Raw genomic sequence first — 14,520 nt, forward strand, 5'->3', positions numbered from 1 at the left:
ATTTGACTGACTGAACAGGCATGCTTAGAGAAACAAAAAACTTGGAATGAATCGAACCCCAGTTCCCAGCAACAGGGAATTCTTAACCTTTCATTTAGTACTCCTTCATACAGCAAGAAAGTACCACCCTATTTTCTTATAGCATCCCTCTAACATAAAATTATTATTATAATTTATTATTACTTCATTTCCAGGCATGCCCACAATATGTTTTCCAAACACAAAAGAAGGCATGTCCAAAGAGTTTAAACATTCCCTTGTCTAACCTGAGATTTTTCATTATTGATTGTATGTTTGCCTGCAGCCTATTATTATAGACTGGAATTTTCAAAGGCACTTAGAAGTTTGGCACCCAAATCTTTATTGAATTTCAAAATTCCACCCACTGTTTCTTTTTGTATTACTTACTTTAGTACATAAAGGCCCCCAACTGAGATTAGCATTAGGCCCTGTACAATCACAAAGTAAGGGACTGTAGCTGCCCTGAAAAGCTTGCAATCTAAATAGAGTAGGAGAAGGGAAATATTTGCATCCCCATTTTAGAGACGGGAAGAGATTAACAATCATATTTGGTACAAAGAGATTAACAATCATATTTTGCAAAAGTACCTAAGTGATTTAGGCTCCTAAGTCCTATTTTTTTTGAGTGACTTGGGTCCAAATCCTCAAAGGGATGGGTGTTAGGTGCCTAGTAACTTTTGAAAATGGAGCCTAGGTTCCTTAGTCACTTGGGGAAATTTTACCCTAAATGATTTGCCCAGGGTTATATAGCGGGGTGGCCAAACCCGGGCTCCCGAGCCACATGAGGCTCTTTTACAGTTAAAGTGCGCCTTGCGGAGCCCTCTATGCCCCCATTATTCTCCATCTACCAGACTGGGATCGTGCGGGGAGAGCTCGGGATTTCTGCCTTGCAGCAGGGTGATGGGGTAGGAGCTTCTGCCCAGCAGGGAGGGATGTCTCGGGGCTTCAGCTCCCCAGAGCATGCCTGTTGGAGATTGGGGCTTCAGCAGGAGCAGGGTTGAAGCCCCGAGCCCTGGCAGACCCCTCCCATGGGTCTGAAGCACCAAGCCTCAGGAGGTGAGCCCCGGGTCTCAAACTTCTGCAAATTGTCATGTGCAGCTCGGAGGGTCAGTAAGTTTGGCCATCCCTGTTATAAAGGAAGAATGTGACAGAGCCAGGAACTGAACACACATTTCCTGAATCAGAAGACAGATTAATGCAGTAACCCCAAGATCATTCTCCCTTTTTTTTTTTTTAAAAAAAGGTCAAACCATCTGTTAATGTCAAATGTAGTAACTCTGTGGGTTTCTCTCTCTCTCTCTCAATCACTGTAAAAAATAAGAGGGACAGAAACAGATACATGGTCTTTGATTTATTTTACAACCAGAAAATGTGATTAGAAGTATCTGAATGTAGGTACCTACGGTAGAACTTAGTTTTTGCCAGTTCTATGCCAAATCTGGAATGACAGGCTCCTAACCCTTAAATGGAAGGAAACCTGGTTGATGCGTAAGTAGCAAAGTATCAATAGGCATAATATGCAATTGCTGGCCAATAAGGGACCCAGCTTGAAATAATACTCTAGAGTATTCTAGTTCCCCTGTGGTCACTGAGTCTCTACACCTAATGATGTGTTAAATTGACAGGATAAAGTCCATTGAGATTTCATGGGATGAAGCATAGCGGTATGATCTTGGGGATGGGTGAGGGTTAGCAGTGTTGCTTTGTGTCCCCTAGCCGTATAAATACGAGGAAGTAGAAGAGGATGAGTTTGATCAAGAATTTTTTTGCTCTTGGAGTCAGTGAGGAGCTCTGGCTAGTGCAGCTTCACTGATGATGTGTTGCCAGGGAGCAAGAGGACCCAGTGAGGGCCAGAGCTGGTGTAGAGTGTCCATATTGATGCACCAGGTCTCTCAGGGATCCAACAGATGTGGGGTGGGCCTTGCCTCCTTTTGAACCCCAATGGGATAACATGGAGGGTCTCTGGGAGTGGTTTTCCCCCCAGAAGCCTCCTCCTGTGCCTTTTAACGTGGGAGGTGAGGATGTGGACCAAAGGTTACTGTATCTGTAGGACTAACGATAATAGTCTGGAGGCACGATCACGTAAACGTGGAAGTTGAATTTCAAGTGTCGGGACATGGCAATACACAGGCAATACATAATTATAGTGGAAATGATCATATTTCTTTGTCAAACGAATGCTGTAATTGTTATTTGAACTGATTTGTGTACCTTGATGCAAATCTGAGCAAACATGAATGTCATTCATTTGTTATAATTCGAGGAACTAAAATACCTAACCCTGTGGGCTGTCTTTGTTTTTCTTTTCTTAAAAGCCCAGCAGAATGTTTGCCATGAAAATACTGGGTTATAATATTTATTTAAACAATATGAAAAGGAAATAAAGAAACAACATGTATTAAGAAGATAGGCAAACCAATTTGGGGCCAGATCATCATCTGGTGTAAGCTGGCAAAGATCCACTAAGAATATGGCCCTTTGGCTTCCCTACGTACCTGATGTTCACCCTCATAAAACCATATAGTGAGTGCCATTGTTTCTAGCCTTTCCTTTGTTTCCTGAGGTATGTCTACACCAGTGGTCCCCAAACTGTGGGCTGCAGCCTCCTATGGGGGTGCAGAGGAACATTTACGGGGGAGCATGTGGCAGGGCCCTGTGGGGGCTGGGGAGTGAGCGCCACCCAGCCCCTCTGTGCCCCCAGCCCAGCTTTGACCCCTGCCACAGCTCCACTCTGTCACCAGCCCAGCTCTGCCGTCATTCCCTCTCTGCCTCCAGGCCAGCTCCCCCTCTCGCCCCAGCTCCTCCCAATCCCCAGTTCTGTCCTTCTCTCTGCCTTCAGCCCAAGTGCTTCTGCTGAGGAATCCTTGTCTGTGTGGTAAAGGGGGTGGGGCGCAGACAGAGTCCATTACTGGTAAGGGGGGGGTGTGACAAGAAAAGTTTTGGCACCATTGGACTACATTGATACTGGGCTCTGGGACCCCTTGAGGGGGATGAGTCCCAAAGCCAAGGCTTCAGCCCCAGTCCGAATGTCTACACTGCAGATTTACAGTCCCACTGCTTGAGCCCTAGGAGCCCGAGTCAGCTGATATGGGCCAGTCGTGGGGGTTTAATTGCAGTGTAGACATACCCTGAGTTTCTTTTTTTCTGCTGAGCACTATTTTCCACTGGAATTCGGAAAACAGATCACTCTTCCAAAGGCTTCTCTTTTGCTGAAAAGTTTCGCGAAGGAAAAGTGAGACCCAGTACCCAGCTCCAGTTTTAACTCTGAAGACGCCTCAGCAAAACGTGCAGAGGAGAATCTTCTGAAGTGCTGGTACTTGAGACAGTGTCTGTGCTCTCTTCTTTTGGGCAGCCCATCTCACTGGTGCCCTGCGTGTGCTTGCTCGCAGCGTGAAAGAAAAAAACACTACATTCTATACCAGACTGTCCCTGCCCACAATAACCCCAGTTCTGCTTCATATATTGAAAATATTTCCAGATTTACATGTCCGACAAAAGAGAAAGATGTATATTTCCCAAAGACACGCCCTGGGTTAAAACAAGTGAGGTTAGGTACTGAACGGCCCAGCTCTACAATATAATTTAAATATTACCTTATTTGCCACTGTAGAGCCATGCAGTGCTTTTGGTCATGCTACTGAATAAGCATAGAGTCATCTAGACAGGACACTGCTGACATTTTAAAAATGCAAATAATTTTCTGTGAATACAGAGGAGTTTAGGACTATTAATTTTTGAGAAGTCTGCTATAGGCAGTGTACGTTGGGAACTTGTTCAGTTGATAACCTTATATAAAATGAACCCAATTTTTAAGGTGGGCCAGGTCCATTGGCAGTTACTTGCACGCACTGGCTGCATAACTGATCCCATGATGGCTTTTAGTGTTTCATTTACTTGTGCTCTTTAGCAGCTCATGAATTGCTTTGGTGATCAAAATGCCAGCCTCCTCCAGTGTGGCTGCTGTTGTAAATCAAAAGACCGATTGTCCCAGATCTAGGACTGCATCCACCTGAGGAGCTCTTGGCACAGTTCAGAAGGGTGTGCTTGTGCAAAGGTCACTTGAAGTCCTTCATCCTGGGCTGGTGAGCACTGGATTGGTCCCCAGGCACAATGTATAGCAGCCAGGCTGGCTGCCAATTGCTTCCAGGGGCTTCTCCAGCAACTTTGGGTTGCTGGCATGCAAAAGAGTCCTGACTATGACTCATGTTCTGGTGGATGGGAAAGGGGTGGCCTGGAGGCTGTTATGGAGGCCCTGGGGAATCCTTCATTAACTGAATATCAGAGGGGTAGCCATGTTAGTCCACAAAAACAACGAGGAGTCCGATGGCACCTTATAAATCTGTTAGTCTTTGAGGTGCCACCAGTCTCCTCGTTGTGGTCACAGTGGTGCAAAGCTGCCTCAGTGCCCCGTAGGATCCGGGCCCTTGTGTTGTCTTTATGGAAAACTCTGCTGTATGGACTAGGTTATGACTGAACTATAGGGAGCTCAGTTTCCAACAGATGTTCAGTCTGCAGCACCAACCCATGCTGCTTTTTTTTAAAGTGATTGTAGTGTCTGTGGAAGTTGCTGGATTGAAAGCTCTGGGGAGCTTATCTACAGCGTCAGCGCAGCTCTGAAAGCAGCAATGCTCCCCTCCCACACATCGGGCTGCCAGCATACCTCAACTCAGTAGGGACAATCGATGGAGGAGCCGCTAGGTTCGTTTAACCTTTGGACTCTCTGCTGTGATGACCAACAGGAGCATCACAATGAGAGTTTTGCAATGAGGAAACCTGTCCACTATTCACTGGAGTGAGACCGCTGCGTCATTCCACATATGTCGCCAAGCAACCGTTTGATAGTAATGACCTTGTTTCTACCACCAAATTCAGCTAGATTTGACATGGTGACCTAGATATGTAAGATCCTATATCCTCTAGCACCTCTGAACCATCCAGTCTCCACTGCCCTGCTGTCTAAGCTTCTCTTTCATTCTGGTTGCACACCTGCATGTTGCTGTTTGTGACTAATGTCATAAAAATCTCTCAGACATGGAGTATAAATCAATGGAACATGTACCTATCCCAGTCTGCACAGAGCCAGATGTAGTGTGGTCCCCACATCCCATGGCTTCCACCGTGAATAGCCTGCAGTCATGTAGGATTTTATATTCTACGCTTTGTTGGCCACAGTGTAAGTATAGTGCACAGCATGGCAACTATGGGCACATGCGGTTCTTCTGTACCCTATTTATTTTTCTAGCCTTGGGATTTTCTGATAGTGCAGACACATCCTTTGTTAAAGGGGCACCATCATTAGAAAATCACATTTCCCTTTGAAACTTTTGTACCTACTACTGTTCTGAGACATTGAAAAAAGTTTAAAGAACAAAAGTTTCTCTAGCTTGATTACTTTGCGCATTTGACAGCTCTTTGTCCCAGATCCTCCAAGGCCAGGGATGCAGGATGGGGTGGGAAAAGGGGCAGTTTACCCTGGATCCCCTGTTTGAGAAGGCATTCAAAATGATGGGGGGGCATCTGCGCCAAATTTGAGTGGTGTTGCAACCTGGCCTCAATTTCAGTTTTTGCTCCAATCCCCCAAAACCTCTGTGCAGCCCTGTCTAAATCCCATTAATTTCATTGGGAGTAGGTGCCTAAGTATCTTTGAGGATCTGGGTCTTTGTGTTTAGTCAGTTTCACCTTTTTTGCTTCCCCATGCTTGAGGACATTTGCCAGGAACAGCAGCCGCAAATCTGCTGCTGAAAAGGTAGCAGACAGGAGTGTGGTCAATGAGGAACAGAAGAAGAGGAATGGGCCTGAGCACGTTTGCTTTATTTCTCTTGGGCAAAAGACCCTTTTAAAACCTCAATAAGGGAGCAGAAAAAAACACTACAAACGATTTTAATGGTGCCTTCATTGTTGTAAACAGGACTTCATTGGTGCCTTATTTGATCTTTTTTTTTTTAAAAGTCAATTAAAAAAGATCAAGTTGACAGCATTCTTTTAATACAAAAACAAACAACCCAGCCCCATACGAATGCTGCACTTTTCATTCTCCTGATTGTTGCACATGTCTTAGGATTTGGGCTTGCTGAAACCAGAGTTGTCACAGTAACTTTGTTACACTTTCTATGGTTAGTCCTGTATATCAATGTGATTTTACAGTGCATTGCTGTGCTGTGATACGGAGTAGGTTAAAGCAAACTAGGTGATGGTGGTTGTCACGGACTTTTGTACACGTGAAATGAAAAGCAAAAAAGCTGATTATTGTAAATGATCTAACTGCCACCACAGGAAATAACACCTGGGAAGAAGTACTTGCCTAAAACGAATGGCTTCCTTGGGATGAAAACTATTGTGCAAGAAGAAGGACTGTTATACTCCGAAAAACGTTACCACCCGCTTCCGGAGCATGGTCAGCTGGCTGTGACGCTCACAAAAAAAGGACTCCGTTCTGGATCCAAAACACTTGTCTCCCTATTATTTTTTAAATGCTGATGAACTGTTTTCTGTTTTCCCTGTATATCATCAAGGCAGCCTACAGCTTCATGCTCTGCAATGGAACATAATTTAAGGTAACACAATCTGAAGTATCAGCATGTTTTAAAGAGTTGTTTTTTTCAGATTCAACATGTAAACCAGAGCCTGAGAATCTCTCCGGTTCAGATTCACCGTGGCACATGAAGACTGAGCAAACAAGTAACTGTTCGCTCACGACCGGCGTTATTGCCACATTATTTGGCAGATCTGTATTCATGAGGCAAACATGCAGAGATCTCTAAAAACGGCAATGTTCTCCATTTTGAGAAGTGAGAGTGTGGTTATTAATAACAAAAATTAAACATTATGGGCCAAGTTGATCTCAGTGGGTTTGCACTAGGGATGAATCTGGCCCAGTGGATTGATTTATATTACAATCTAGGAAGTTAAGATCTGGGTTGAAAAAAAAAATTCTTCCACTGAAGAGTTTCAGCAGATATTTTTACGTTCTTCTTTAGTTGCTACTTGTTGATGATCAATCCTATGATGATTCTAACATAAAATTTGAACAGAGGAACATATGAAATGGTAGGTGATAAGGAGTAAGGGAACTGTTGTATAAATTTTCATGGAATATATAGGCCCAAAGAGTTAAAGGTGTTAACATGACCCTGTAACTATCCAACATTAAACACGGTTTGATACCCAGAGACATCAGCCTGCTTAGTAGCGTATCAAACACACTAGGAGATTCATGCCAAAGGTTAGAAATGTATTGATTGAAACACACACAAGGAGAAGAAATAAAACAAGGCAAAAAACATTGAAACTGAAATTGAGTGAATACACAAAGCAGACTTAATCATTCGATTTCAGTAATGGTGAATATTGGTTAAAATTCCTTATTCTGTCAAACAGTTCTTTTTGATAAGGAAGAAAAGATTAGTTCTGTTGTTTAATTTTGAGTTGGGAATGATAGTCACATTTCTGTTTTTGACAAAAAAGATAGACACAGAGGGAGAGAGGAGATAGGGTAGTAAGATGCGATAAATACTGCTTTTGTGGATAATTTCAGAAAATAGAGCAGTTGGTCAGTCATGGCTGGTAGGTTGGAGATGACAGTTGCTACTATGGAGCCAGCTACCGAGCCCTGGTTAGGGACATCATCTGGTTGGTCTGGTCCCCCTCCTTCACTGGTCCTTCTCAGGTCGAGCAGAGCTGGACAGGCTGTCTCATCTTGTGCTGGTGCCATATGGTGCAGTTAATTTCAGGATCAGGTGAAATGCTGAGAGAGAAAGAGACCGAGAGAGAGAGAGGCGGGGAACAGAAAGGGACACATGATGGAGGGGGAAGACAAAGCAGGATCTCACATGAATCAGGCTGGTCCTCACTGGTAGCTGTGGTGGTCAGGTGTCACGATGAAAAATTCCTTACCAATGGGTGTAGTAGTGGTGGAAGTAGTCCCGCCTTTCTTTTTATTCCCCTAGCCCTCTTTCTAAGGGCTCCCTATATGGGATGATGTGTGGAATATCCCATCCTCTCATTATTTTGCCCACCAATTAGGCCTGATTTCCAAAGCACCAGTTTTGGTTTTATTTCCAGTCCTCAACGCTTACTTATCAGTCAGAATCTTAACATAGTCCTTGAGTGGTATTAATACAACCTCTTTGTTTATATTAATTCAGTTTTTCGCCTCCTTTTAAAATCTGTTCTGAAAAAATTTTATACAACAGGCAATTGTGACAATTCAGGCACCTCTTCCCACCAGTCAGGTGCACACTTAAAGTGGGCCTGCTAGGCCTCAGTTAGTAAAACAGAACTCCGTTGACGTGTATCTTCCCACAATAATTTTCCTCTTGCAAAAATTTGATTCCCTTTCAAAAGTGATTTTACTGATTTGTTTTCTGTGGCCGTTTCTTTCATATATGACCCAATTTCTCAGTGATGAAATCTCACCTTTCATGCTTTAAGGCCTTGTGCATCCTCAGTTGAACTTGATGTAGCCTTGTTCATGACTCACATGCGATTGTCATATCGCACTTCCATCTTACTTCCGTTTGAAGATATCATCAATTTCCCTTCCTTAGCGCTCCTTTTCCAGAGAATTCATGATTAATTCAGCTTGTCTGTTTACAACAATGAAGTCCTTTTCTCAGCCCGGTTGCTCCCATCACAGTCTTTATTTCTGTATTATTGTAAGATGGAGCTGGAGTTGGGGACACCCACAAGTCAGAGCTACCTACTTTAAGGTACCTTTGCACTCCCCTGATCCAGTGGCCACTACATCTTGAGCCAGTTCCCTTCATCCTTACGCAGTTCACCAACCTTCCCAAGGATATTCTCATTTATGCCAGCTGTCAATTGCCTCAAAGGGGCTGTTGCACAAGCAGGGAATAATTGAGTTGCAAGAAAGCCCCCTGCCATGCCCCTTCCCCTGTCCACACTCCCTAGGCCAGCTTCAGGGAAGAGGTATGGCAAAACAGAAAAAATACCAACTCTTTGCTACCACAAAATCCCCTTAAAGTGGGGTGGTCTTCCCAGGGATGGAACCACTTTGCATTATTGGAGCAACACAAAGAGGCCATGGTTCAGCCAAGGATTGGGCCTGTGTGGACAAGACATACATTAGTAACTCCTTTTTCATTGGTTCTTGCTGTGCTAGCTCATAGTGGTGAAATGCCTGGCTCTGTTGTAGCAGGGAGCCAGAACCTAAATTCTTTGACTATGATCCTGAATTTATCTTGCTGTCTAACATCAGGTAATTCATATTAAGAGCAATATGTATCCTCTAGCAATATTGTGCTTTGCATTGTTAGTGCCTTGGGAGCTTGACTGGAGATCGTTGTGTATGCTATAGCCCTGTCCCAACAGACCCCCTATGCAGGGGCTTGCAGGGTGGTCTGCTTTGGGCCATCTATGACGTTCCAGTGTTCCAAGGGAATTCTCCTTATCTAGTGATATATAGGGTCTGGAACAGAGGGGAGAATCTCACCCAAAGTCTTACCCTTTCATACGTACCCTGAGAGGAACCATCTGTGCTGGGGATTCAACAATGACAGGATCTCGGGGCTCAGCTGAGCAGAAACTGTCAGTGATGCTGGATTGTGGTTTGGGGAGATGTGTAAAAATGTCCAATGATGTCTGTGGATGCGATACTTCTCTCAGTGACCCTGGTCTTACCCTGGTATAAGCCTGTATACATCAATTGAGTGATTCATGATTAATACCAATGAGGGACCAGAATGAGATGCTACAAGGGAATAGTGCCCCAAAACCTATAAACCCTGAACTGTCACTTGTGCCCAGAACATGAATGGAGCCCAAGTGCCCGGAGGAGAGAACCCCAGTGGTGAGTGTTTGGGTTGTTTGTGTGAATGAGTCAGTTCCTCAGTGTCGCTGCTCTCTTTTCAGGAATGAATACTAAATCAATGCATAAAAGAGAGAGTTTTAATGTGTTTACTTTTCACACTAAAACATCAGATGGTTTCATCTCTCATTTGCTTTGTCCTAGGGATAAAAAGCACTCGGATGCAGCAAAATGGTAAATCCTATTAAGTCTTAAACCGCCACCTTTGTGAGTCCATCTATAGAGACCTTGGTATGAGTTCGTGTATCTGTGGACTGCAATGGCTGTGGTTACCCATGTTCTTGGCTGTCGTGACAAGACCTATGATTTTCTGTATATGGTGGTGTGTTTCCAAAAGAAACAATGGCAAGGGGGCACAATCCCTGAGCTGTATGGCTTTGTTATTATTTAATATTATGATCAACATGGTTTATCAACGAAAGACTACCAATGTGCTTGGCACTTTGCAAGACACACAAAGCTTTGTCTTGAAGAATTCACTGACTAAGTAGATGAAGGCTACAAGATACATTGGAAGGTTCTGTCGCGGAGAGTGTAGTACCCAGCATTTGTTGAGAAACAATGGGTTATAATATGTATTGTGTGGGCGAGGATATTTTTACTGACCTGGGTTAATGTTTGTGAGCCTCAGGAAAAATAATTCAGGGCTCCTAGGTACTTGGATATATGAATATATCAGGTATCCATTAAAAATTACCTTTATTCTTCTAATCTCTGCTCTTTAATGCAAACAAAGCTGCTCCAGTTCTCCATTCATTTGATCTGTAGGCAAGATAAGGACAAAGTGAAGTGGTTCTTTCACCATCTGTCTATTTTTGATATAAGAGGGTCAAAAACTGCTGTTTGCCTTTAGGTGGGTTTTGAGGGCATTTAGAATTTAGCAGGGTTTCTTTCTTTGTTGTTTGCCTCCCTTATTAAAATAATAATGCATGCTGATTAAACAATACAATACTGCACACTTTTAATATGTACAGAGACATTCACAGTGAGTTTATTTCAAACCACACTGCAGAGCTAATTGATACAGTGATGCAGATACTCTAAGAGAGAGAAAAGAGCAATTAAGAGGCATAGCGAAGGTTGAAAGATGTGTTTGTGTCTGAGATCTGATATGAGATGGGGAGTGTATAAAGCTGGGAAAAGCAAGAAGACCATTCCAGGGGGCAGGACCTACAGAAGAGAAGGCTCTGTGACCAGCAATAGCCTGATTACATGGTGGAACAGGTGCTAAATGAACACAAGTAGTAGGGACAGAATTAGAAAGAACCAGATGCTTTGCCTTATTGCTATTGCTTTATACCAGCATGAAGGAATCCCTGGCTGGCATAGAGTCTGGGTCATGGAGGGAATGTAAACTGTGTGAAAGGAGGCATATTTATGACTTTTGAAGCCATAAGCAGATGAGCATAAAAATTCGAGTAGTCCTGAGGTTGTACTAACTAATGGTAGGGTCCTTCTCAGTCTTTGGCTGCCCCAGGATCAGGTGGTGTGAAGCTGCCTTTGCCTTTCCCCTCTCCTGAGCTGCCCCAAGTGCAGTTTGGGCATAGCCCAGAACTGGGGCCGAGAACTGAAAGGTAACCTGGAGCAAACGCCTTCTCCTCCTCCTCCTCCTCATCAATCTCCTTTTTTTTCCCAGTGTCCAAATTGGTTAGGGCCAAGGGAACATGCCCATGGTAGATTTGCAAAACAAGGAGGGCAATATTAAGATGTATCTTGAAACAACTGGGAGGCCAGGGGAATTCTTTGAGAATGTGTGTGAAATGGTTCTAATTTTTTTCTACGTGAGAGAAGGTGCAGTATCACTCTGCATGTGCTGACGTCTGAGAAGGATGCTGCACTTGTTAAGGAGCAATGAGATGAAAGGATGTATGGTGGATACATGATGTTCTGTCAGTTCCTGGGCTAACTGCACCACTCACCCATCCTGGTCTCTCTGAGTATACCCGCCCCTCTTCCCCCAGGCCTTGAGCCATCACCTCACTCACGTGGAATCACACAATTCTTCCCAATTAAGGTAGTTCAATGGAAGGTCTTGTGGCCCCCAAAACCTCATTTTGCCAGCTTGGCAAGGGGGTGCATTTTAGTTCACCAAAGAATGTCACATGAGGTCTGAAATGAAAGTCACTATCACACTGGTCATCAATATCATTGTGAAATGTATGTACAGATAGTGTGTAAGGAGTTATGTATGTATACTGCAGATATGTTCTTAAAGTCTGTATCAAGGTACTGGTCACCAGGAAAGGTGAAAAACAGATTCTCTGTCAGATGAGATGTTTATCCATCCTGCTGTTTACCTGTAAATTGAGTACTGATTCATTCACAATGTGCTTCCTGTCACCAGTCTGAACTGAACACAAAGGAAGGCTTGTTAGGACCTCCAAAAGAAACTAACAAGAAGAAGAAAAAATGGGGGAGAGAACCTTGTCTTGAGGTGCACTGTAAAGGTTTGCTTGACTAGATTTGGGTGGCAGAGAAGACACCTGGGCACCCTTCACTCAGGAAGTAAAAGGACAGCATTTGGCTTCACGAGAGGAAATTGTTAATTAACATTAATCTCTAGAAATCCTGTTATGACTTGGTTTTATATTATTTTCAATATTCTTACTCACTATTACTTGAATCTCTATTCCTTACTAATAAACATATTCTTGTTTTCACTATGAATATATCTAAGTGCAAGGGCGTTAAGTGAAGTGATGGTCCTGTATTGAATATTACAAGCTGGTGTGTACTGTTCCTTTTGGAATAGAAGGCCTGGTAATTCTGCATGTGTTCAGTAGATAACGGGGAGTGCATGGATCAGCGTTCACATTGCACTCCTTGTCAGTACCCAGCCCAAGCCAGGGACACTAATGATCCAACCAGTGGACCAAATTCAATGATGAATCCTGGTCACGTGCCACCTGAGGCACGTTACGCATACTCAAAGAAGAAGAAGCGGGGGAGGCATAGCTCAGTGATTTGAGCATTGGCCTGCTAAACCCAGGGTTGTGAGTTCAATCCTTGAGGGGGCCATTTAGGGATCGGGAGCAAAAATTGGGGATTGGTCCTGTTTTGAGCAGGGGATTTGACTAGATGACCTCCTGAGGTCCCTTCCAACCCTGATATTCTATGATTCTATGAAGTGGATAAGGGCCTGGACACTGCAGGGCATGCTTTGAGGACTCGGGGGTTGATGTGTGCTTATTGCTATCTGTACGGAGAGTGTGAGGCCTGGAAGATAGTGCTTGTATCTTGTACCTCCATCAGACAGGACTACTTCATGTTAAGGGCAGGTGGTGGTGAGGTGTCTCACAACTGAGCAGCATCACACCCACTATACGATAACTTTACCTCATGGACCAGGTGACAGAGAGAATTTGTAAAATTATTACACCTCAGTGCTATTAGCTTATTCTATAGCAGTTCCACAACTGTCCCAGCTGTATGCAGGCAATAGTGCAGCACAGAAAATAGTGACAGGGACATGTGTGGACTTGCGGTAGAAGAAAGAAAAAGAGGAGTTTCAGTGTCAGGGATGACCCCAAAGCTATGCAGTCCTGTAACCTTCAGTGATTTTATTGCAAATCTCGTGGTGTTTGGTGTTTTGTTTGTTTTAAATGAGAATCTCAGCTTTTATTATGGGGGGAAATAAAAGGGAGTGTCTCGCCTTCATGGTTTTAGAGAAAAGCTTGGAGATAAGAAACGAGTACATCCCAAAGGCTCATAAAAAGGCAAATAAAAAGACCCCAAAATAAATTCTTTTAAACCAGTCTCGATTTTTGTTGGACCTGGCTCATGATTTTGGACTGCTTGGGATTGGTAATACTGGTTGTGGGCCTGGAGGCAAACTGACAAACTGGCAAGGGAGGGGGAAGAGGCGGAGCTGTGCTTGAGGATGCTGTTTGCAGGGAGAAGGTGGCAAGGACAACTTAGATTGCTAATGTTCTGTGTCCTCCTGCAAGAACGATGTATGTAAATTTCCTGAAAAGCCTTTAATGTTTTGTCAGCCGTTCAAAGCCTTGTTCCAAAATGGCCTTTATAAAATAAAGCGCCACACCATGCTAAGTAACGACTCCAAACACTTGAATCCTGTGCGTAAATATTTGGGGCTAATATATTTGGGGCTAGTGTAATATATTTTTGTAGTGATTTTCTATGTCTCTTAGTTGACAGCTCCAGGCTCCCATCCTACAAGCTGCTCTTTGTACAGCAGGCCTCCCTGTACCCACAAAAAGACCCACTGGCTTAATTGGGACCCTGTGTGGGGTTTTGTCCATGTTGAGCTGCCTATCGGAAAAGGGCCATTATTTGTAGCCATGGCTGCTTTTCATGTATCTCTGCTGCTACACTTGTCTTTCCTCCACTGGTGATTGACTGAAATTTCATTTTCCCACACTGTTTTTCCTGGTTCTTTCTAGAGCAAACGAACTGAACTCAGATGAAAGTGATATTACATCATTCTGGGGCAAATTACTTCTAGTTTTTTTTTTTAAATTCTTTTTAACCAGACTGGAGTCTCCAAAGGCATCAAAAGCAATATCTTTTGCTTGTACAGTGCAACTGTATTTGGAACTGTTTGACCTTGTTAACTGACATAATCAGACATTTCCCTAAAAGACATTACTATTCCTGTTGGAGTAGCATCACAAGGTGCCAGAGAGAATTAGGACCTGGGTGAGGAGGGCGGT

At 43.7% G+C, this 14,520-nt stretch overlaps 1 long non-coding RNA gene across 3 annotated transcripts in view; it reads left to right on the forward strand.

The window, feature by feature from the left end:
• Positions 1 to 13,533, forward strand: part of LOC311528507 — a 30,993-nt gene extending 17,460 nt beyond the window's left edge. For all 3 annotated transcript variants that reach the window (XR_014713617.1, XR_014713618.1, XR_014713619.1), the window contains exons 4-5: positions 6,295 to 6,575; positions 9,992 to 13,533. This is a non-coding gene — a long non-coding RNA (uncharacterized lncRNA). The remainder of the gene's footprint in view (positions 1 to 6,294; positions 6,576 to 9,991) is intronic.
• The last annotated feature ends 987 nt before the right edge of the window (positions 13,534 to 14,520 follow it).

This window comes from Lepidochelys olivacea, assembly GCF_965140295.1.
Source record: "Lepidochelys olivacea isolate rLepOli2 genome assembly, chromosome: 11".
Classification (NCBI taxonomy): domain Eukaryota; kingdom Metazoa; phylum Chordata; order Testudines; family Cheloniidae; genus Lepidochelys; species Lepidochelys olivacea.